The sequence below is a fragment of the Thamnophis sirtalis genome, unplaced genomic scaffold (genome assembly GCF_051295495.1).
Source record: "Thamnophis sirtalis isolate CommonGarterSnake01/CBP01778 unplaced genomic scaffold, rThaSir2_p1.2 scaffold_8, whole genome shotgun sequence".
Lineage (NCBI taxonomy): Eukaryota > Metazoa > Chordata > Lepidosauria > Squamata > Natricidae > Thamnophis > Thamnophis sirtalis.
Genome location: NW_028261388.1, coordinates 46,189,605 through 46,212,550, shown reverse-complemented (window position 1 = coordinate 46,212,550; position 22,946 = coordinate 46,189,605).

Here is a 22,946-nt window from a genome sequence, read left to right as displayed (position 1 = left end):
TTGGAGCATTAGCGGGTGGCAGCGGTGCCCTGGGACAGCTGCACAAGGCCTTGGTGAGGCTGGGGGCAGAACACGTGCTCGGGCAACCCCTTTCTCCAGCTGGGCAGAGCTCCATGCACTGACCTAGGGGGTATCCCGAATGTGCCAAGCTGTGGGAGCTGAGGGTGGGCACAGAGCCATGTGGCTTGGCACCTTAGTGATACCCCCTAGGTCAGTGAATGGCACTCTGCCTGGCTGGAGAGAGGATTTGCCGGGTGGCTGCTCGTGAAGGTGATTACCTCATGGCTGTTTCGCCCCTGAGGCTGTGCCTGGCTCTTCGGGAGTCCGCTCGCAAGGGAGCAGCTGTCCGGCAACCCCAAAACAATAACCCCTCCATGATAATAAGGCCAAGGCTACATTTTGTGGGGCAAAAGAAAATAAGACCCTGTCATAATTTCGGGGAACACGGCACTGATTACTGTCCAATATCATGCAGACAGAATGATACAGTTCCTTGAATATTCTTTGAAAGGATTATCAGAGTTTCAGAGATATCCAGAACTAAATCAGAATTTCTAATGGTAACATTGGTGACTACATTTCCTGATTGCCAGAGATAAGAGATTGCTCTTTTCTGTCATTAAATTCAGCTCTGAGAAAAGCCCTTTTCCTGGGTTTTTATGCATAGGATTGAACTGTGGTGTCACAGGGTAGATCAACCATTTTAAAAGACCTTTATTAGTGTTCTGAGTACCTCGATTCTTCAAGGCTATGATTGGCATTACTACTTTCTTTTTCTTGTTTTTACAATAGTCCTGAGCATCTGGGTAGACCAGATTGATGAGTGGGTTAGTTGTTAAACATATTGTCACTATCACTTCTTTAAACTCATCTAGTCTCTTTATGATGTCTGCTTGCTCAGAATCTGGCAAAGTACCTGAGCCAGTCAATTAACTTCCAGAGGCTTGTCAATGGTCTCCCTTTCTATTAGTGTTGCAGATTATATTTATCTGGAAAGGGTATTGTTGATAAAGCATCCTTGAGATTATCTAATGTATTACACCTGGAGATTATCTAAAAACTATGATAAAACTCCTTTTCTGTATATGGAAACATATTGAGAAAGTACTCAAGAAGGCCTTAGTTTTAAACAACAATTTGAAATTGTGGGTTGTTATTATGTCAATAACATCAAAAACAGCTTTATGGGTAATTATTCCACTTTCAACAGAGCTATAAAATACTTTGCATAGTGAAGTAGCTGACTCAAAGAGAAGGCAAGTGACTTTTTGAGTCTCTGGCCTCTATTTATTCTGTTATTAGAAATTTGTATGGTAATCTTATAGGTAATAAGCAACATTTGCTGTTAATACCTGTATCCTTTTCCTACCTGGCAACTGATTATCTCTTTCCCTCCTGATGAGTTTGGAAGTAAGATGAACATATTTTCTCTGCTGACCACGTGTTGAGCCCACTATCTGTAAGGAGTAAGGTACCTTGTAGCATCTGTTTTTTTTAAATTTTGTTGACTTTGCTACTTAGATATTGTCAAGATCTCTTTTAAAGAATTCACTTTTAAAAAATGTAGTCAGCAATTCCAAGATTAAGATTGCCTTTTGTCCTGTCAATAAACATTGTCTGGTTACAAAATCAATTCCATTCTCCCTTTCTGAGATTCATATCTTTCCCATCCTGCATAAGTAACCCAGCTGTTGAACAAACGGCAGCTGCCTCAAAGGAGGAGGATTTGTCTTAGTTTGATTCCATCTTCAATGTACAGGAGAATTCGTTGTTGACTTTTAGTGTCTGCTTGTAAATCCCACTTCAGGGGATTGTATGTATTTGACAAGTATATCAGGTTCCAATGAGTTACAGATAATGGTTTCGCATTTGCTATGTGTCACTTTTTTAAAGGTTCATGTCATTTCTTTCCCCATCTTCTAATTCAGTCTGGTCAGTCCAATAAATGGTCAAAATACTTTTACCAAAACTCAAATTGTATTACCAAAATAGCCAAACTGTAATAATTTTAAAATAGTTAATGAAATCCTGAAAAAATTTGCCTAACTGAAGCATACAATGAATGAAGAAAAAAAGTTATTTTTTATGTAAGAGTTGAGTAGTGAGCCACCGCTTTTGTAAATTATAAACTATATTTACTTATGTATCTATTTATTTATTATGTTTTTTATTTTATTTATTTGTCAAACATGTACAGATAACAAGTATAGATATGAACATAAACACAAACAAAGGAAGTAAACACAGATAAATGGGGACAGTAAAACAGGGACGGTAGGCACGCTGGTACACTTATGCATGCCCCCATTATGGACCTCTTTTTTCATTTTTTTTATTTTTATACATAAAAGGCACAACACCCTTCTTTACATACTATAGAAAGTGTATCAGTTGGTTACAAAAAGACTTTCGTGCATCTCTTCCACAGTCAAGAAACATAATTCATATTAACTTAGGTATTTTTACTCAAATATTTATACATGTCACCATCATCATATCTCCATTTTCATTTGACTATAATTGTTTAAGTGTCCTTCATCATAAAATGTACCAAAATTCAATACATAATCACATATTGGCCTTTCAATTACTATTTCTAAAATCCTCCACTAACACTAAATCCTTAAGTCCTATTCTAGCTAAACATCCATAATATTTAATAACAAAGTTTTCTAATCCTCCTTTCCAAATCACTGTTTAAAGTTTACATTCAGTTTCCTTATGTTATACCCATATCTATATGCACATTGTTATCCTTATCCCTCCTTTATTTGACTATATCCTGTATCATAACATTTTCCCCCTAATAATCAAAACTGTAATTGTATCTAACTTAGTTATATTATTATTATTATTATTATTATTATTATTATTATTATTATTATTATTATTATTATTATTATTATTATTATTATTATTATACAATTGTATCACAGCGGCCAGTTGTTTCGCCGGATTTGGCATTGGTTACTAGTCGGGCCCCACCCAGGGGCCTAGGACGTCGTAACGTATTTTCGTAATATGCGTGCAGATCCAAGCAGTGCGGCTTTTTGCATTTGACTGATGGTGATTTTGTCAATTTTTAACTGTTTTAAATGTAGTTCCAGTGCTTTTGGAATAGCACCCAGTGTGCCAATTACCACTGGAATTACCACTGCTGGTTTGTGCCATAGTCGTTGAATTTCGATTTTTAAGTCCTGGTATCTTGCGATTTTTTCATGTTCCTTCTCGGCGACCCTGCTATCACCTGGTATTGCGATGTCTATGATTGTGACCTTATTTTTCTCAACCAGTGTGATGTCTGGTGTATTATGCGCCAGTATTTTGTCGGTTTGTATACGGAAATCCCACAAGATCTTGACCATCTGATTTTCGGTGACTTTTTCAGGCTGATGTTCCCACCAGTTTGTTGCTGTTTTAATATTATAATTTTTGCACAAATTCCAATGGATCATTTGTGCTACTGAATTGTGCCGCAATTTATAATCAGTCTGCGTGATTTTTTTACAGCAGCTGAGTATGTGATCAACAGTTTCATCAGCTTCTTTGCAAAGTCTGCATTTGGCATCATCAGAGGATTTTTCGATTTTGGCCTTAATGGCATTTGTGCGGATAGCTTGTTCTTGCGCAGCCAGGATTAGTGACTCTGTTTCTTTCTTTAATGTACCTGTTTTTAACCATAACCAAGTTTGTTCACTGTCCACTTTATCTTTTATTTTTTCCAGAAATTGACCATGCAGTGCTTTGTTCTGCCAACTCTCCATTCTTGATTTTATCACATCTTTTCTGTATTCTTGTTTCGTCTGTTGGGCCTTCAGTAGATTTTTGTTCTTTACTTCGATTAATAGATGTTCTTGACTTTCTTTTAAATAATCAGCCAGTGCATGTTTTTCCTCTTCAACTGTTTGCTTCACTTGTAATAATCCTCTGCCACCTGATTTTCGGGGCAGATATAGTCTATCAGTATCACCACGTGGATGTAAACTGTAGTGCCTTGTCATTAGTTTCCTGGTTTTTCGGTCCAAAATGTCCAAATCAGCTTGTGTCCAGTTAACTATACCAGCTGTGTATACCAACTGATCTTATAACTGGTATTGCCCAGGTATTTATGGCCTTGATTGTATTTCCACCATTCAATTTAGATTTCAAAATTTTCCTAACTCTGTTGGTGTACTCTCGCCTGACAATAGTTTTACTTCTCCATGCTTGATGTTATCCAACTGCAGAATGCCTAAGTATTTGTAGGCTTCATTTTCTTTGCATTTAATTAGTTGGCCTTTGGACATTTCAATTCCCTCACATGCAGTGATATGGATACAGTGGCGCATTTTTCCATGCCAAACTGCATTGAAATATCTGTGCTGAATACTCGGACTGTGTTTGTTAATGATTGGATTTCTATTTCTGACTTTCCATAGAGTTTCAAATCATCCATATATAGTAAATGCGAAATTTTTTCAGCTTCTTTGGCTGTTTGATAGCCTAATTTCCTTTTTTTTTAAAGATTACTGATAGTGGGATCATTGCGATGATGAAGAGAAGAGGTGAAAGTGAATCACGCTGGAAAATTCCTCGCTTGATGTTAACCACTCCGTAGATCTCATTCCCTACTGCCAACTCAGTTCTCCATTGTTTCATCGCCTTTTCAGTAAAGGATGTAATATTTTTGCTAATGCCAGTTGTTTCTAAGCATTTTATGATCCAACTATGTGGCAGTGAGTCAAATGCCTTTTTGTAATCAATCCAGATCATATTCAAGTTCGTTTTTCTGTTCTTACAATTTTCTAATATCATTTTATCAATTAGGAGCTGATCTTTTGTGCCCCTGCTCCTTCTTTTGTTGCCTTTTTGCTCTACTGGCAAGATGTTGTTTGTTTCCAAATAAGCCATCATGTTATCTGCAATAATGCCTGTGAGTAATTTGAAGGTTGTTGGCAAGCATGTTATTGGTCTGTAGTTTTCAGGTTCCTTTAGTTGCATCTTTCTGAATCAAGTATGTTTTTCCAGTTGTCAACCATTCGTCAATTTGGCCTTTTTGTAAAATTTCATTCAGTTGCCTGGCCAATATTGCATGTAAACTGGTCAGATATTTGAGCCAGAAACCATGTAATTGGTCCTTTCCAGGTGATGTCCAATTCTTTACCTTTTTTACTCGGTTTTTGACCATCTCAGTTGTTATTTCTAATACTTGCATTTGTTTGTTGCCAATGTTTTTCTTAAAGTCATGTATCCACTTTGCTTCCTTATTGTAGTCCTTTACATTTTCCCACAATTCTTTCCAGAATTCAACTGTGGCCTGTTTTTCTGGTTTTTCACTTTTGGTGTCACCATTCACATTAAGACTTTGATAAAGACGCTGTTGGTCTGATCGAAATTGCTGATTTTGTTTATATTGGATGATTCGTGCCTCATATCTTTCAATTTTTCTAGCTGTTGCTGTTATCTGCTGTTTTACAATCTCTACAGCTTCATTGATATTTCTTGTATCCAATCTATATCTTCTGATTAGCCGATCTATGATTTTGTTGTTTTTAAGCCGTTGCTCATGCATGTTCTTTAAGTTACTAGCATCTGCCCTTAATTTTTTGACTTTTTATTCTAATCGGATTTTCCACTTTGGCTTTGATGCTTTTTCTGTTGTGTGACTAGGTACTTTGATTTTAATGCCTAGTTCATTAGTGACTATTACAGCTGCGCTGTACATTAACTGGTTCGTTTCCAAGATGGATCCTGATTCAATTGTTGAAAACACTGCATTAACCATTTTCATGATAGGGGCCAAAATTTTCTTAGGCACAGTTTTTAGTGATGGTAAACGTTGCCTTTCCTCATTAAGCAGAAAATGCTCCATGATCTTATCCTTCAATTCTTTTTGTTTTTGAGTTAGTTCATCAGTTGGTTCAGTGATAACTGGTTCTAGTGGTGGTGGTGTTATTTCCTCCCCGAGAGCTTCTTCTGGGAGTTCTACTATAATGCCTTTAGTTGTGTCTTGAATATCAGTTATTTCTGCTTGTGATATTGTTTTTTTGGTTTTGCAATTTGCCTGAATTTCCTCTAGTACAACTTCACTAAACACTTTATTCAGTATAATAAATCTCCTTTGATCTGCTAGTCGTTGTTTACTAACATTTGAATCTGGATATTGTTGTTTCCATAATTAATACATTCGCTTTAAATAGCCTCTTTTTTCTGGCTCTGAGTTGTAGTAACAGGCCATTATGGCACAGTTTTCATCTGCACTATATTTTTGTTGTTTTGTTGGCTGGTTCACTTGTAGCCCACTTATCGACAGATGTCCAGGGACCCCAACATCCGCTGCAGCCCTTGTTAATCTGCGCAATGACCGATGCGGTATGGAATTCTTATTCATTTTTTCACCATATTGTATGGGTTGGCGGGTTTTTTTATGGGACCAGATGCCAACCCTCCTCCTTTCTCATCCGGGCTTGGGACCGGCAACGGGGGAGTTGTTGTTGTTGTTGTTGTTGTTGTTGTTGTTGTTGTTATTATTATTATTATTATTATTATTATTATTAACCTTTATGTATAATCCAAAGGGATTGATAATCTTCTTTACATGGGTGCCAATCAATATTCATAACCAATTACACTCATCATAACACTACAGATTGTATACATTAGTAACATTATCAGTTATTTATTTAAGCTATATCTATTATCAATAAATTTCACTAAATTTAACTAGTTTTAAATTATATTCTTCCATTTATCACCCTGTATCCTTCTAATAGCAAAACAGTCTCATATCTTCTGCCGTTTATGGTGCCAGTCCTCTAATCATCTTCTTGGTCAGCTTTGTATAGACTTCTCTTAGCAACTTCTTGCTTATAAGATCTCTCATATAATCTTAATGCCCACTTTCTGTTTCCTTATTCAGCTTATCTTTGATCATCAGCAGTGTTATCAATGCTTTTGCTAATAGAATTTCTCTCTTTAAATCCATAGATTCTTTAGTTTCTTATTCTTCTGTATCTTGCCCTCTGGAATAGATTTCCTCTCCATTTAATTCCTCTTTCAGTATTCTATTCTTTCCATTTTCAGAGACAAGCCAATCATCACAAATATCAGCAGGTTTAATCTCTTTATATTCATTTTCCACTTTGATTTTTTGAGTTTCCACCACCCCGTTTGTCAGGCCTGCAGTTATATTCCTTTTGGGATTTTTGACCTGCCACACTCGCTATTATTTTCCTATACTGTTTCATTAGTGTAGTAATTGGGAGGGGGGAATAAAAAGGAATAGAATTGTGGAATGTGTTGTTGTCATTCCTTTCTAGAAGCCAAGGTCATCTTTTGTCTCCGCACCTCTGCACCTGATGAGAACCAGCTGGGTGGAGATGCCAGCGTGGCTGAAGAAGATTGATTCTGATTTAATTCTGCATGATATTTGGAACGCTGACACCGTTCTGCATTTGATGGACATCAACAATTTCTTTATCATATTTTATTGTTATGTGCTCTAAGTATTCCAGTTTTTCTCTATTCTTTCATATGTATTTGATAATTTCTGTATTTCTGAAAGTATCTTTGGCAAACTTGAGACCTCTATTTTCTTTTGAAATTGTGCAATTCTAACAAACATAGCTGCTCTAGCTTGGAAGGTTAATAAGATTAAAGCATAGCTTCACAAAGAACGATGTTTTTCACTTTTCTCTGATTAGAAATATACTTCAAAGGGACATCTGTGTGCTTCCCTTCTTATCAGTCTCTGTAGCCAAGCAGTAAAACCTTGTAGTGCCAAGTCAAAACAATCCGTGGAGAAAAAAAAAGTGTTCCATTTTCAACACACAAACTCCAATTCAACAAAAACCTCCCAGCCTCCAAGCAGTGGTAATACTGTTGAAAATCTAATTTCCTTTTGTATCTTTTTTGTATTTCAAGTTAAAAAAGAGTCCAATCTTTAAATGAATTAGAAAAATACCCACAGCAATGAAAGGGGAAAATATTAGTCCATAGGTTACAGAGAATAATAAAAAAATAGAAGAAGAAAACTTAATCCATCTGTTTCAAAAGGCTTGCATAAATTCCATCCAAGATAGCATTTAAAAAGTAAGATAATCAGTGTCCAAAACCATTCCAAATTTAATTCTGCCACTTGATTCTTCTACTCTCCAATTTAGATTAATTTTAAGTTTTTATAGGCAGTCTCTTTTTAAAACAGTAAAAGTTTCTCACCAGCTGGAAACACTTTCTCTTTCCATATCCTTCCATTTTGGAGCAGTCCCGACTTTGTCAGCCTTGGCTGGATTTTTTGTTGCCAGCTTGAAGAACTTCTCTTGCTTCTTTCAGGGATTTTGCAATATCCCTAAGGTCAGCAAGACGTATTCTTCCTGTTCACCGTCTCTTCGGGGTGGTTTCGGTCCGATTGGACCACCCAGCAGCAAAAATATTGGCTGCAGTTTCAGAGCATCAAGATGGACCTTTATGGACTTCTTAAGAATGGGGTGAGGTCCACAGTAGACAGTTTGGGATTGAAGATGTGAGGGTTTGAGGCTGTAACAATGGAGTCAGGTAGAGCATTCCAGGCATTGACCTTTCTGTTTCTGAAGTCATATTTTCTGCAATCGAGTTTGAAGCTGTTTACCTTGAGTTTGTATCGATTGTTTGTCTGTGTGTTATTGTGGTTGAAGCTGAAAAAGTCATTGACAGGCAAGACATTGTAGCAGACAATTTTGTGTACTATGCTTAGTTCAGACTGTAGGCTGCATAGTTCCAGATTGTCCAAGGCATAGGGTGGCATAGGGAATTCTATAGTGTGTAGAAGAAGGGAGTAGTCTTGTCATGAAATACCTCTGAACCTGCTCAATCATGTTAATGTCCAATATACAGTGTGAGTTCCAGGCGGACAAGCTGTATTCAAGAATTGGTATATATATTCAATATATATTCATGAATATATTAGGAAAAAATGTATAGTGAAAAAGTATGATAGAAAACAAACAAGAGGAAATAAAAAAGGAAACAATAACATAATGTGTTATTCAAATAAATTTGAAGCAGAAAGCCAATCAGAGAATCCTTGGACTCCCAAACGATAAAAGAATGAAAGGGATGCGCAAAAAGGCTATATAGATTGCAAAAAAAACAAAACAAAACATGAATTGTTTGTATCAGCCTCCAGTTCTAAAAATATAGGACAGATTTTTTCCCTCCCTTCAATTGTGTCCGATTTATGGAGACTGCCACCTTTATTGATTTTTGTCAGAGAAAGTATCAGAACAAATAAAGCAAAATGAGTCAACAAGGGAAGATATTTTAAGGTGTCTTGAGAGATAGCATGGTAACAAATCACTGAATCCTGATGGCATGTACCCAAGATTTTTTTTAAAAACTCAGATGTGAAATTGTTGATATGTGACTTGTCAATCCAACTGTCCTAAAGTAGTGGCTAGAGGACTGGAGATAGTTAATATAATCTCAGTTTAAAAAAAAAGGAAGGGAGGGAGCGGGTTTCTGATCCCCCTGCCAGCTTCCCACAAAGAAATTCAATAAGGAAGCTAGCAGGAAGTCTGAAGTTGTTCCCATTCCTACTGCTTTTTTGCCCAGCCCTGAACATTTTGTTTCTTTGTTTAGATAAGAAAATATGTCTGAAAAGGGCCCAATGGGACAAGGATTGTCTAGAGCTAGTATGACAACAGATTTGTTTTCAATTTTATAACATTCCAGAGTTACAGTTGTTTTATTTTCATTGCTTTTCAGACAGAATAAATATAATCATTCCACAATTCCAGAAACTTCAGTTCAAACAATATAAATGAGAGTTATATTAGCATTATTGTTTTAATATTTTGATATTTGAGTCATATGATTCTATCACAAAATAGATTTGGATAAGAGTAGTGAGTTGTATAATATTCCTTTCTCATATTGCTACAGCCTTCCTAAATTTCTTTCAATGTGGACATTGATTAAAAGTACACTACTTTTATATCATTACTACAAATTCAAAGAATGTTACAAGGCGCTTTCTAGAAACTAAGTGAAGAAAATTGAAGTACACATTATTTAGGCACTCTTATTAGATACTATGTAATTTAGGACTACTCCATGCAAGATACTGAAGACTGAATTATAATGAAGTATAATTATGTTTCCATAATACTTCTGTTGTCTGTATTTGTGTATTTTGTGCTGGAGGCACAAAAAGCATATCTGGGGGGAAAAAGATAACTGTGTGGGAACAGATGTAACAAATTAATTAAGGAAGACTGACAGTCACACTCTGATATCAGGAAGCAACTAAGGGATTTTCCCCACACGTACACCTTTTCTTCTTTAACAACTAATTAGGAACTCTGAGCTGATTTATCTCTAGAATTGCATGAAGAAGCATGTAAAAGAAGACAAGGAAGAAGATACCCTTTGCCACTGTTTCTTATCAGGCTGTGTTCAGTCCCTGATAATTTCATACACTCATGGGGAAAGTAATTTCTATTAATTATTGGAGATATCTTTGTACCCATAGAAAGTACACTTATTGTCATCTAGCAATAGCATATATTAAAGATTTTTCCACTCAAAATATGAGTTGAAAAATATTGTGATTGGATCCTTCTCCATTCTTTGTCTGTCTGTCTGTCTGTCTGTCTGTCTGCATGCATGCATGCATGCATGTACAGCTGTGTGAAAAAGTCCTGCACACTTTCAGTTTTAAGCTGTATTTACATGTTTAATCAACTTTTCACTCATAGAAACCATGCAAAATTAGTACTTCGATGAAAATTTCTGTACTGGGATTGAGATGCATAATTTTTATTAATATAACCAAAGTCTTTTTAAGGTTTTGAGTGAGTTTATGTGCTAAAACAAACACAACTTGATTTTTTGAGAATGTTAGGATCGAAAGTAGCCAATCAGCAGCAAGCTTTGCCTGACCAATCAAAATGCACAGAGGCTAAATCTATGAGCCAATAAATGTTGTCATACTCTCTGACTATAAATAGGCATGAAAAGCATCGAGAAATTTAATTTATCTTTGGCTGCAGGCAAGGATGAAGGCCTTTGCTTTCACCAGTACTGAGCAGCGGCATCGCATTATTGTGCTTTATGACGAGGGTTACTCCTATAGAGTGAGTAGAGTGGTTGAAAAATACAAAATAACTGGTTCAGTTGATGACAGGCTCCACTCTGGAAGACCAAGAAAGACGACAAAACAGCAAGATCGGGCTCTGCAATGCATTTTGATGGCTGACAGGAAGCTCACCTCACCTCAGATTATAAGAATTTGGGGTGAAACATGTGATGTAAAAGTGTGCACAAGCACAGTATGTCGCAGACTGCTTGCCAGAGGGCTCAAAGGCTGTAGGGCTCAAAGTAAACCTTTGCTCACAGACGCTCATCTCGTTGATGTGCGTGGGCCAAGAAGTATGCCAAGTGGACCAACAAACAGTGGGCCAAGGTCATCTTCAATGACTAGAGCAATTTCTACTTGACTCAGTGAGATAAGTATGTCCGAAGATTTCCAGCTGAAGAATTTAGTCCGTACTGTCTGAATCTATCTATGAAGCATCCATTGCACATGATGATCTGGGGCTGGATCACTGTTTCTGGTATTAGTCGGATACAAATCGTGCAGGGAATCATGAATTCCAAGCAGTATGTTGAAGTCCTGGAAAAGACCATGCTTTCTTCAGCTCAGCAACTTGTCGGGAAGGACTTTTACTTCCAGGATGACAACACTCCTTGTCATTGAGCCAAGTCTGTCCAGCAGTGGATTAAGAAGCATGTGTTCAACTCCTGGATTGTCCAGCTGAGAGCTCAGATTTGAACCCAATTGAGAATGTGTGGGCCAAGATTGATTACGAAATAAGCAAGAAGCATCCAAAGACCAAGCAAGAGCTGATTGAATCCATTATTGTAGCCTGAGACCACACTGTCACCAAAGATCACATGCAAAGGCTTATAAAGTCTATGCCAAAGCGATGCTGCCTGTTGATAAGAAATAAGGGATGGCCAATTTCATATTAGTAACCATGTTTGGTTACCTAAATGGTCCTTTTCAAGGCCACAAACAATAAAAATATTAACAAAACACTAGTATCGGCCTTAGTAATTGCAACACATATGCCACTGGGTATGCATCAGTTAATCTGTTTTCATTGTCATTGTAAGCATACATTGTAAGCATGCAAGAAAGTGTCATAAACAGTAAACCGTAAAGCGTGCCGAGGTGGCACAGTGGTTAGAGTGCAGTACTGCAAGCCACTTCAGCTGACTGTTTGCTGCAGTTCAGCGGTTCAAATATCACCGGCTCAGGGTTGACTCAGCCTTCCATCCTTCCAAGGTGGGTAAAATGAGGACCCAGACTGTGGGGGCAATATGCTGACTCTGTAAACTGCTTAGAGAGGGCTGAAAGCCCTATGAAGCGGTATATAAGTCTAACTCCTATTGCTACTTTTTCACACAGAGTTTTGTGTGTGTGTGTGTGTGTGTGTAAACAAACATGGATGAGACACAAAAAGAATGCACTTTGTACCAGAGGAATCTGTATCAAGAATATGTTTGAATGAAAAATTGTATGCAATAAAAATATTAATTTTTCATTCTTAATTGGAATTTGGAGCAGCATGAGACATATCACTTTCCTTTAAAGCAGACACAATTTTAGGTAGAGATGGGTGAAAACTTTTTCATAAGCTTTTAACACGTATAACTCAATTAAAAGAGGATGGGTAATGGCATCTCTGTCAATGCAAACCAAAGCTCCTAATATGAAATATGTCTGGAATTCAGTCTTCCCATATCAAATATTGCCCTTGACTTCAAAAATATTTCTTATTCTCATGCTGAATAATTCGGAAGAATTTGTGTTCCGCATATTGTTTCAATATAACCATATTTTATATCCAATCACTCTTGGCCAGATATTAAAGTTATGTTATCAATGAATCACACATTTCTAAGTCAATCTCAAATTGTGAAGGCCTGTTTCACCAATGTAATTTTCATTGAATAAAATGACAAAGAAAAAAAAGGACCACGTATGTTTGTTTATGTATGTTTATAAACCAAATTCTCCAGCATACCTGAGCCATTCATTATCACCTTTAATTTTCCACTGCACAATTTCAGAGATAAAGAAGATATTGTATTGTAAATATGCATTGCTTTATGTAACTCTTGCAAGTATGCATATGACCTTTTTTTCTTTTCTAAGAATAAGGAACTACAATTTGAAGTCTGGGACCTCTAAGGACCATTCTGGCAGGTATATAGTATTCTTCTGCATACACTGAATGAATTGTATTCTGCATTATCTTAGAGGTAAGCTAACACAAGCACCATATTATACTATAATACAGTTTCTATGGCAACTCTTTTCCTTAGTCTCCACTGAAAGCCATGCACAGTAACAGAAACAGAGCCAATAATTATATGGAAGTTCAGAGGGAAGTTTTGTTAGACTCTCTTCACATTCTTAAGTTAAAAAACCTCAGCATTTGGAGGAAGAAGTAAAGAAAAAAGGCCATTCACTCAGAATTATAAGGGAACAGTGCATAGTCCAGATTCTAAATTCAAGGCTATATCAGATGTAATATCCTTAGAAAAGTGGCTACTTTATCTTCTCCTATAAAAAGTAGTAGCAAAGAATCAAGAATTTGGAAGGAGCAAAAGCCCAGCTGGATCTGTATCACAAATATCCTGTTTGTGGAAGATAAGTATTCTTACTCAATAGTTTTGGCCCATCTATCTTCTTACCTTAATTTAGAGGGTGTACAATTGTATGAAATACATTTTTTAGCTTTTGAATTTTCTGAATTTTTAAATATTTGCAAGATGAAACTACTAACCTATTGCTAAAATAATATTTTAAATATTTCAAATAATGCAAACGGGGTAAAATAAAAAATACTCAAATCCATCAAATAATAAACAAGAAGAAATATAAGAAATATGTTTTAGGTAAAGTATTTGAAGTACTCTATTTAAATATTCCCCTTCAAAATTAATATTTATCTTTTAAAAAATCCACATTGTTGTGATGAACAGATGGCTTTTAATTGGTCTAAAATTTTAGCAAGATAAATAAATGCTTTCAAGTTAAATTAAAAATATGTTGGATCCAATACTTGGCATTTATATATTGTATACGTGAATGTGGGTGCCCAATGATCCAAAATTGTAATACCAGTCTCCTTACAGTTCTGAGCTCTATCTCTAGATTGTTATTATGATAAAAGGCAGAATTCTGGTGTTTCTAGAACCCTAAAACTGTTTCAAAAAGTTAGCTATTCCTAACTGTAAGGGATAAAAAGCCCACCAAATGAAATACCATGTTTCAATATTGCTATATCCTATCTAACTGTCTTTAGATTTACAACTTGATGGGGTTTTTTAAATGGAAGAATATCTGCATATTATTTTCAGTAGCTACTCTTAATCTTTTCACATACATATTTAAAATGCTTCTATTTTTTCCCCTAATGATGTCATTCCCATAAATTAAATCAAACCCAACCTAACCCTAACCCAGAGACATTTAATAACATAGACATGGATATTTCTCCATAAGAATTTTCCTCTGCTTTCAGATTATTCTTTGTCAGTAAAAAAGCCTGAAGCTATTTCTTTAATCGCTTCTTCTTTCAGGAATGACAAAACGTATGCATGTGTGGCCAACTGATTCCTAAAATATTAGGTCTCTGGTTTATGTGAGTATTAGGTACCATTCTTTATTGATAAAATAATCTTTTAATATACATAGATATTTACGTTTCTTTATCTGCACTACAGTTTAAGTTTGCTGGAAAAGATTATAAGCAATACCTATGAGAGGCATTAATGGATAGGATACAGTGCCTTGGCAGATTTCAATTGGCAAAGGATTATATGATTCTTTTCATGCAAATCAAAATCTATCATTTTGTTAAATGTGATTATATCCATGCTTTTACCATATAAATGCAGTTCCTCAATTTCTATTCATTCTATTTATTTATATTTCAGTATAAAGGAATGGGAATGTTTCAGCTAAAAAGGTAAAAATATAACTGGAACACCAAAACAATGCTGAATAATTTAGTTGCAAAATGCTCTTTTAAAGAAAAAAATAGTAAAATGGTTATAATAAGCTTGTCTTGGATACAGAGTTTGGATTTAGTCCAGTTATTAGTGAAAGCTGGTGCTTTCATTTAGTCACTGTATTTGAAATAAAATGTAGAATATCAATATAAGAGAATCTCTGTATCTTGGGACTGAACTATGGAGAATTTGGTGCTCTCTGAATTTGCTTATTTTCTTACACACATTCCATTACTCATCTAGGAAGCATCTTTAGTGCTAGTGATTGTGAAGTTTGCTCTGTGTTTATATACATTAGCTTACCCTGTTGGTGATGGAAGGTGTGGTTTTCTACTTAGTAGTTCTTTTATTAGGATATTGTTTTCTGATTGACTATTTGTCTGGTGTTAATCCCTGTTTATCTGGGTATAGTCTGCTAGAAAGTATGTGTTCTGGTATTTTCTGTTTTCTTCTTAGCTTTTTAAATGTCTGTTTTGAATGGTCTATATATGTTTATGTGTCTATTGATGACTGATTTGTCTGAATTCAAGCTTTCAGAATTTCCTAGCATTTTCCTAGGCTTGATATGGCATGCTCACAATTTCTCAGTTGAAACTAGGCTTGTGTCTGTCCATATGTTGTGAGATTAAGAGTTTTCATTCTGTTTTCTGACTGCTACTTTCTATAAATTGATGTGATCTGCTAGTTTTCCTGCCTGTCTGTGCTACATAATAGCTATTACAGTCCTTACATTGTAAGGTGTAATTGATTCCTGCTTTTCCTTTTGGGCTACTGGGCCTTTTGGTTTACTTCAGATATTTTGCAAAGCTTTAAGTTGATTGGCATAGTTGTAATCATGTAATATAGTCTGTTACTTGTTTCTGAGATGATTTTGATGAATGGTAATATTATCCTTTTGGTATGTTGCATTGATTGTGCTGTTGTGGGTTAAGGGATCAAGTACTTTTTGGTAAACCTGAATGTGTATCCTTTTGCTGGAAGATGTTGTATTGGTGGTTTATAGAAAAAAATGCATTGCTTGACAGGATTTAGCATAATTTTATGGTCACCATTTTAATCAGAATTTTAATTAACTAGTGTAATGAGTTGGGGATTGACTTCAAAAAAGCATTCAATAAAATGCCACACAAGTATCTAGAAAAGAAAATGACATAACATGTAGTAGATTATATTATCATTAGATAGATATTAAATTGATTGGATACTGATACTTAAGAAATGTACATCCTTGGCTCTATTTCAAACTTTGTTCTAGAACAAAAGAAACATTAATGAGAACATGACAATATAGAAAAATAAGCATATACCATAAAAATTAATTTCAAGATGAACAAAGTCCTACATTTGGATAGAGAAAAAAATCAAAGTAGGATTAGTATTTGGGCGGGAGAGAATACTTCCTTTGCTTTTGATATTCTCCTAATGAAAAAAGCACTTTATATTATTTCTATCAATAAAAGGTTGCTATATCATGGTATCTTGCTCAGATCCATTATGTAGCATTCCAGATGAGCACAATGACTTTCTTACAATTGCAGTTGGAATTCAATGACAGGAACATGCCCTCTGTTATTTAAACATTTCAGTTCAATATATCTATGCTGGAGATACTCAGAATGATAGGGAAATATAGCAAATTATTTCTAGTTCTGCATTTCTGCTAAGTGAGGCAAATAAGTTCACTGATAAATATATTTTTAAAAAGTTTTATTTTGAAATAACAGCCTACAGGATGATGTGCATCTCAGAAAGAATTAATCCAAGTGGTTCTACAACCATTTTCTTGCAAAGGCAAAAAAACAAGAAAAAGGACAAATTATTATTTTTGTTCTTGAACTATAGAAATAACTGACTTCCTTTCTAAACTTAGTATTTTTAATTTAGTTGTGCAAGTATAAGAAATAATTAATGAGAAAATAATGCTGTTAATCATTATAGTGCTCATTAAGTGAGTCTCATTTGTGTGTGTGTGTGTGTGTGTGTGTGTCTTTTTAATTTTATGAATTATATAGATCTGGATATCTTTGGATTCACATGTCAAATTTTAGGGATGGGAGATATTTTGGGGTTTTGTGGTTAAGAATTATGAAAAGAGTGATAAAATCAGAGATGGAAGTTACACAAAAGGTTATCTAGTCAGACCCCACTCAATGCAGGATTCAGTAGAGCATCTCTGACAGATTATTATCTTGTTTCTATTTGAATACCTACACGGGGAAAAAAAATCTAGCTGCATTATGTAGTAGACTGAAAAAAGGGGGGGCAGGTTTCTCCATAGTGGTGGAGGTAGCATCCAGGCTGGGTTGACCTTCATCCACTCATTGTGAAGACTGAGCCTGACAGTTAATTGAAACCCCACCCCTGTCACTAGGCAAAAGCCCAGTTTCGACTCAGTCCCTCAATAAGGATGGATGCGTCATTGCCTTGTTCCTAGGCTGAGAGGAATAGTTGTGATATTGCCTTTGTGAGTATAGAGATTGTCTTGACTGATTGTGGCCCTAGCTGACTAAAGCTCCTCACAGAGCTAAAGAACCTTTATGGCTCGGTGTCTTTGAGCCCTTTCCGGGTGTGACAGCGTTATCAGGCAAAGGCGGTTTGAAGCATCCTTTTGTGGCTTGAAAAAGAGAGAGTGACTTGCATTGCTAATTGCCTGCAATGTTCACACCTTTCTAGCCCACCACCACTGCGTGTCCCTGCCTTCGCCGCTGATCCCTCTCCGCTTGTGCTCTGGATCTGTCAGCTTCCCCTGTGAGATCTGGACATTGTGTCATGCCGGGAAATGCTCCACTGCTCCTGTTTGCAGTAGAGCAGCGAACCGCAGTAGCTTTGGTTGATTGGTAGTCACTTGAGCATCTTTCAGCTACTGCGGAGCAACCCGAGCCGTCAAAAGCAGGGAATTCAGCTTGTGGAGAGGCGCACTGTTAAGAGAAACATCTTGCCTCACTGACCAGAACCATTAGAAAAAAAGGCATGAAGCGCCATTTTTGTATTTGTGTGCCCTTTCTCCTGTCAAAATGGTGGCCGCCACAGCCTCTGAAGCAACTGACATTGGCAGGGAGTCTACTGCCGAGGATAGCATTCCCCAGGTGGTGGAAGAACAAGTGGGAGCTTCCTCCCCCCACTGCCTCCACCTCTGCCTCCTCTAACACCACCAGGGGGTGCAAGAAGCCCTTAAAGACTTCAACAAGAGTCGGCAAGTCAAAAAAAATCCTCTAAACCTGCTTCTCGTTATGAGAAGCAGAAGGAAAAAGCATCAGAACGCATTTACAAAAAAGCTGCTTCCAAGAAGCTTTCCTCCTCTAATCCTACTGATCCACCTTAGCTTGCCCAGATGCAGTGGGTCTTACAGCTTTCTCCTGGGGATAGACAGGGCAGGGCGGCTTCCCTCAAGCCTCTCTTTATCATTGATGTGTCAGAGATCTGGGGGCCAACGCAGGAGATAAATCCAGCTGTGACTCCTGTTGCATCACTGGCTCTTCCAACTTTGCAGAGGGTAGACAGTATTCCATCTACTTCAGCAGGCATTGGCCAACCCAATCCCATCTACATGGTCAATTTCCAAGACATCATTGCAACTGCCATTTCACAGGGCATTGCAGCTTGTTTGCAGCAAAGGGATGCTCAATCCAACAAGCAGCCAGCCCAAATGCAGTCAGCTGATAGACCTGTGGTGCCTCCACCCTTGGCAACACTAGAAAATTCAGCCCCAGATGAGGAAGAATCAGACCACTCTTCTGAATCCGAGAAAGGGAAAATTAAAGAGGCCAAAATGTTCAAGGATGAGGGCAGGGAACCAGACCAGAAGACCTTTTCTAGCCTTTTTCAACCAACCCTGTTCCCTTCATTACTGTACAAGGCCAAAATGGCTTCAAATTTCAGCATGCAGCTGGCAAAACTCCACCCCCCCTGACCAGGCAACTGTGTCTTCAGACACCCTGTTTTCCAAGCAGGCTCCTCCATCAGAAACGATACCTACCCCAAAGATCTTCGTTGACCTGGTGCAATGTCAGTGGGATGCTCCCACCTTGGGCCCGACTTTATCGGTTTCTGACAAGAAATTCTTCAATGTGGCCAACAAATTGGCTCAGTTCCTATCAATCCCAGCTATCGACGCCCCGCTGACTGCCCTCTATACTTCAGCCAATATGCCAGGGGGCCCAGAAGATGTCCTTAAGCCAGAGGACAAAAAAGCAGATCTCACTCTGCAGCATGGCCACCAGGCAGCAGCATGGGCAGGCTGGGCCTCAACTACTGCCTCATTCTTCCCACATTCCTGTCTTCTCTTTGCTGCAGGATCTGCAACAGTGTATCCCCATCGCAGACCTCCATGCCCATTAGGATATCACCAAACTAGTGGTGGCAGTTCAGTTTACATCTGATCCCACCCTCTCATCCGTCAGATTTGCCTCCCGAGCCATGGAATCTTCAGTGATATCTCGCAGACTGTTGTGGTTTTGCCAATGGCAGGCAGATGTGCGCCACAAATGGCATTTGGCCTCGGCTCCTTTCAATGGCAAATCTTTCTTTGGGGATGCATTGGATCATTTTCTCATCAAGAACAAGGAAAAGAGGAAGGTTCTCCCTACCCTGCTCCCTATCCCAGGTGGTCTTCCTTTCAGGACCAAGATGGGGGATCGTCCTTTCGGAACCAAAATTATGGTTCGTCCTTTTGGAGGGCAGACTACGGCACCAGGGGTATAGGCAGCAAGGAGGATATTCCTCTAGGCAGAGGGGGCAGTCTGACCACTACCAGAGGGGTAAGGCTTCCAAGCACCCCTTTTGCTGGGGCAGGGGACATTTTTACCGCCGGACCTAATTTACCAGCATCTAGTTATCCCATTGGAGGCAGATTGGGTTTTTTCGCTGATCAATGAGATAGAACCACCTCCAATGTTTGGGTTAGGTCTACTGTTCATTCAGGGCTCGCCCTCGAGTTTATCTCCAACTAGGCTCTTCAGGGCCTGCCCGTTATCTAACAACCCGGCTCGACGACGCCTTATGCAAGAGGCGATTCAACATCATTTGGACATACAGGCAGTCCAGCCAGTGCCGGTGGACCAACATGGTCAAGGTTTCTATTCTATACTTTTGTCATCCCCAAGGCCTCGGGGGGCTGGAGAGCCATCCTTGATCTTAAAAAATTAAACAAGTTTATTCGTTATAAAGGTTTCAAGATGCATTCCTTGCAGACTATTTTGAGTAGCGTTAGGCACAGAGATTTTCTAACATCAATTGATTTAAGGGAGGCATACCTCCACATTCCCATTTTACCCCAGCATAGACAATTCTTATGTTTTTCCAACCTTGGACACCATTTTGAATAAATGGCATTGTCCTTTGGGCTGTCCTCCACTCCTCAAGTGTTCACCAAGGTGCTTGCTGCACTGAGAGAGGTACCTGTCAGATTATAGGCATATTTAGATGACATTCTCATACAATCTTCATCACCTAGTCAGGTGCAAAGGGACCTTGCGACCACTATGCAGGCCCTTCAGATCCATGGGTTTTCAATTAATATATCCAAGAGTCATCTTCATCCGACCACCAGGTTAATGCACCTTAGTGCCTTAATTGACACAATTGAGAGTAGAGTTTTCTTGTCAGAGGAGCATGAGGACTCCCTTAAATCATTGGCAGGCCAAGTGGCCAGGGGACACAGGAACTCATTAGCCACACTTTCTAAATTGCTGGGCACCATAGTGTCTGCCATTTGGATAGTTCCTTGAGCATGCCTGCATTCCTGCAATCTCCAATAGTTCCTCTTGCCTTTTCAGAGGAGACCCTTAAGCTGTTCCCTGGCCAAGGTGCGTATCCCAGTGGAGGTTTCCTGTTCCCTCCTTTGGTGGACGTCTCAGGCCATCACCAAGGGCTGTCTGTTCAAGACCAGAACTCTTCGACTCTCACCACAGATGCCAGCCTGTTTGGCTGGGGGGCCCACCTCCAAGGGCAGATGGCTCAAGTGCAATGGGACCAGATGGACTGGACTCACAGTATAAACTGGCTGCACCTATGAGCGGTCCACCTGGCTTTCCACCACTTCAAAGACACAGTGGTGGGCAGGCATGTCTTGGTATTGATGGACAACATGTCAGCCAAGGTGCATATAAACCATCAAGGGGGGGACCAGATCACATTCTTTGGTGGACAAAGCCATGCAGTTGGGTCTTTGGGCCGAGAGGAACCTGCTGTCTCTCACCGCGGAGCATATTTTGGGGGTGGCGAATGTCCAGGTGGACTGGCTCAGCCGCAAGGTTGTGGACAGTGCCGAATGGTTCCTGCACCCATCGGTCTTTTGGGACATTGTGAACAGATTTGGCATGTCTGTGATCGATTTCTTTGGCATCCTCCCCCCCAGAACACCCAGCTTCCTTGGTTTTAATCTCGGTTCCCGACTCAGCGGTCAGAAGGGGTGGATGCACTGAGATGCAGGTGGCCTCCGGGCCTCCTCTATGCCTTTCCCCCACTTCCTCCTGCCTCATGTCATCCAGAAAATCATGGGAGAGAAGGCAGAGGTGATCCTGGTTGCCCCCACTGGCCGTGCAGGCATTGGTTTGCAGACCTACAGACTCTTTCGGTGGACAGCCCTGGAGGATCCCTTGGGACTGAATCTCCCTCAGCCAGGGGTCACTGGAACACCCCGATCCCCAGTGGTTCCAGTTGACCACCTGGCACTTGAGTGGAGCATCCTGAGGGGGGACAATTCCTCCTCCAGGGTCATCCGGACGATCCAGGCTGCACAAAGCTTGTCCACTGAACGAATCTATGATTCAACTTGGTGGGTCCTTCTTTTCCTGGTGTGATGGTAAGACCTTGGACCCCATTAGGGCCACCATCCCGCATGTCCTAGAATTTCTACAGGACAGTTTAGATAAGGGTTTGGCCATTAATACCATCTGGCTCAACTGGCAGCCATCTCATCCATTTTGACTTGTGGGGGTTCCCCTTCACTGTCCCAACAACCCACGGTACCTTGTTTCCTTAAGGGGGCTTCCAACCTTAAACCATCAGTGGTGCACAGATATCCTTTGTGGGATTTACCCAGGGTCCTGGATGCTCTTACTTCAGCCCCATTTGAACCCCTTCAAGAAACTTCCCTTAGGTTCTTGACTCTGAAGGTATCCTTTCTGGTGGCTATTACCTCCTCCAGGAGGATCTCTGAAATACAAGCACTCTTGATCAGAGAAGTCCTGTGTGTTATCCATCTGGACTGGATAGTGCTATGGCTGGATCCCTCCTTCATTCCCAAAGTGTGCTCTTGTTTCCACTGAGCACAGGAACTTGTGCTACCCAACTTCTGCCCCCGTCCTGCTCACCCTTTGGAACACAAGTAGCAAATCTTGGACGTGAGGAGGGCTCTAAAGATCTATTTGAAAAGAACTCGGCCCTTTCATTCCTCAGAGTCACTTTTCATGTCTTTCCAACTGTCCTCTCTGGGCAGGAAGGTCTCGTCCGCCACCATAGGCAGGTGGTTGCGGGCCTGTATAGCTATGGCATACCAATCCCACTCTGTTCCAATTCCACGCGGATTGACTGCACCTTCTACAAGGAGTGATGCTGCTTTGGCAGCCTTGGCGGCCCAGGCATCCTTAGTGGAAATTTGCAGGACAACAACATGGGCTGCCCCATCCCCCTTCATCAAAAACTATAAGCTGGACGTTTTTGCATCTGTGGATGCAGCTTTTGGCCAGCGGGTGCTTCAGTCAGTCCACAGGACTGGCAATCTGCAGAACCAGTCATAAGCCCATCCGAGGGATGGCTACTACTTTGGTACATCCCAGCCTGGATGCTACTTCCATCACTATGGAGAAAGGGCATTGGGCCTTACCTGAGACACCTCTTCTCATAGGGTGGAGGTAGCATCCAGCCCCTCCCAGGATAGGACTGATTCCTTTGTTTAACTTTTC